This window comes from Mandrillus leucophaeus, unplaced genomic scaffold (genome assembly GCF_000951045.1).
Source record: "Mandrillus leucophaeus isolate KB7577 unplaced genomic scaffold, Mleu.le_1.0 Scaffold395, whole genome shotgun sequence".
NCBI lineage: Eukaryota > Metazoa > Chordata > Mammalia > Primates > Cercopithecidae > Mandrillus > Mandrillus leucophaeus.
The window spans coordinates 2,847,329-2,850,697 of NW_012104198.1; positions in this window are offsets into that span (position 1 = coordinate 2,847,329).

Sequence of the window (3,369 nt, forward strand, 5' to 3'; positions counted from 1 at the left end):
AAGACTCCGTCTCAAAAAAAAAAAAAAAAAAAAAAGAAAGAAAATTGTAGTGTTACTATAAAAGAATAACAAACGGGGGAAATTGTAAGGGTAACTAAATATAAATTGAGTTTTTCCTCTTGCCAAAAGGGAAAAAGAGACCTTCCCCCATTGCACTTTCCTTAGAGTATTTCCTTGAGAAAATTTGTATTTGTAAATTCTTCCTTTGATATGTAAGCCTCTGGCCATCCTAGAACTCAGGAATGTCTTGAACTTGAACTCCAGGCCTCAAATGATCCTCCAGCCTCAGCCTACCAAAGTGTTGGGATTACAGGCCTGAGCCACCACGCCCGGCCCCTGGAAATGTCTTTCTTTTCTTGGAGCCATCTTTGAAATGTGAACGTTGAGGAAGATGATGTCCCTGTCTCCCTGTCACCCGGGGAGTTTAGCCTAGGTGCCTAGCTCCAACTTGTAAGCACCTGCTTGTCATAGAGATATGAGTTTTATTTTTCCTCAGATAAAGGCAATTAACTAACACAGATGGGTACTCCAGTTACTTGGTGAATTTAGGACTTGCCTGGGAGCATTAGTTTTCACCCTTGGCTGCTGCTGTACAACCAGGCAAAGTAGCTACATGCCTGGACTTTCTGACTTCTGCTACCACTTTTGTTTGTTTGTTTGTTCGTTTTTTAGATGGAGTCTTGCTCTGTCACTCAGGCTGAAGTGCAGTGGTGTGATCTCAGCTCACTGCAACCTCTGCCTCCCAGGGTCAAGTGATTCTCCTATCTCAGTCTCCCAAGTAGCTGGGATTACAGGCCTGCACCACCATGCCCAGCTAATTTTTGTATTGTTGGTAGAGAAGGGGTTTCACCATGCTGCCCAGGCTGGTCTCAAATTTCTAACCTCATTCTCCACCTACTTCGGCCTCCCAAAGTTTTGGGATTACAGGTGTGAGCCACCATGCCTGGCCTCTGCTACCACTTTTGGATTGTATGAAACACTACACTTCCAAGTGTAGGATCTGGCTTCCCAGACAGTTGCGAAAGGGGCAGGTGATGCAATCTAGAAGCGTGGGGGAGTTCGTGCCTGTGGGGTAAATTTTGATCAATAAGAAAAGGAACCAGGAATGAGAGCCAGGTATGTAAATTCCCTCTCCTCTCCTCTCCCCATTCACCGTTTCAAGCACGGTTTCTCAGTATAGTCTGTCTAGAGGTGTCCTGTATGGCCCAAAGCCTATTTCCTTGGGAACCTGAGCTAAAGTAATGGGAATTCAAACACTGAAGACAGTGTTACATGTGTGGAGGACCCAGACTTGGGCAGAGGAAAATTATCGCAATAAGGAAATGGACAATTTAAGGATTTGGAATAGAGGGAAGGACTAGAAGAACCAGTAGTAGAATAGCTTATGGGTAAAATTTTTGGAGAAAAAGGCAGTTCTGTTGACTTTTGCAGTGAACTGCTCAGCAATGTAAAAAATATATATATATATCTATATATCTCCTTTCTTTCCATCAGTCTCCCCTATGAAATCTTCCCTACAGTATCCTTTTATAACTATCTATTGCCTGTGAGGTGAATTTTCTTTTTTTCTTTTTCTTTTTTATTTAGACATAGAGTCTCTGTCTCCCGGGCTGGAGTGCAACGGCACGATCTCGGCTCACTGTAATCTCTGCCTCCTGAGTTCAAGTGATCCTCCTGCCTCAGTTGCCCTAGTAGGTGGGAATACAGGCGCCCACCACCAATGCCCAGCTATATATACATATATATACACATATATATATACACACACACACACGCACATATATATACATATATACATACACACACACACACACATATATATATATTTTGTATTTTTAGTAGAGATGGGGTTTCACTATCTTGGCCATGCTGGTCTCGAACTCTTGTCCTCAAGTGATCCACCCGCCTTGGACTACCAAAGTGCTGGGATTGTAGGCGTAAACTACTGCGCTCAGCTTGCCACTTTCCTTTTGGAGAATAAAACAGATTGAGTCTTGTGCCAAAATGCAGGGGAAGCTGCACCCAGACAGGTAATAAAATATTATATACACTCATAGGTAGGTTTTCTACATACCACTAATAACCATTTAGAAAACCAAATTGAGAAAAATTACACTTATATAGTGACAAAAGTAAATAAAATATCTAAAACCAGATGATTGAAGCAAGATAGAAGATAGATCCCGTGCCCCACTCAACATTGCATTGAACTGGGAAGAAAATGTTTTCAAGGATCAATTCTTAACAGTAGAGGAAAATAGGAAAACAGGTCAGTGGTCCACCAGAAATATTGAGGCATTCCTGGGAGATAGAGTAGATGGGATCAGACTGATAGAGAAACCCAGGTAGAAAAGACCGCAGCTCAAATGACTGTAGGAATGAGATGCTGTTTGTTTTTTGAGATAGAGACTTACTCTGTCACCCAGACTGGAGTTCAGTGGCGTGATCTCGGCTCCCTGCACTCTCTGTCTCCCGGATTCAAGGGAGTCTCCTGCCTCAGCTCCTGCAGTAACTGGGATTCACAGGGGCCTGCCACGACGGCCGGCTAATTTTTGTATTTTCAGTAGAGACAGGGCTTTCGCCATTTTGGCTAGGCTGGTCTCGAGCTCCTGACCTCAAGTGATCTGCCTGCCTCAGCCTCCAAAAGTGCTGGCATCACGGTGTGAGTCACCGCGCCCGGCCAGGAGAGGCTCTTTGTAATAAAGCCTCTGAAAAACTCCACACTCTGAATCAAAAAAACACGGAGCTGGAAAGGGCCTTAGGATAGTCATCAGGTAGGTTAATTTAAAAGTTCATTGGAAACATCTGAATCAGCCAGATTCCCCTCCAACACCACAGACAGATTGGCTGGCAGTAGCCACTTTTGCCTCTAAGATGAAACTCTGATAATTGTTCATTAAAGAAAGTGAAGGCCTGGCGAGGTGTCTCACACTTGTCATCCCAGCACATTGAAAGGCTGAAGCAGGAGGATTGCTGAGGCCAGGAGATTGAGACCAGCCTGGGAAACATAGTGGACACCCTCTCTAGAAAAAATACAAAAACTAGCTGGGTGTGGTGGCGTGTGCCTGTACTTCCAGCTAGTTTGGAAGCAGAAGTGGGAGAATCCCTTGAGCCTGGGAGATCGAGGCTGCAGTGAGCTGGACTTGCATCACTGCACTCCAGCCTGGGAGACAGAGTGAGATCCTGTCTCAAAAAACCACAAAAGTAGTGTATCATGACTTGCTGTAAATTCAGCCCTTCACAGTAATAATGAAGGAGAGAAACACATTTGTGGAGAGGGGACCATGTTCACTCTTTATCTACACATGATAGACAGTCAGGAGCTTTATACACCCAAGGAACCTAGGGAAAAATGTTCCCTGTCATGAC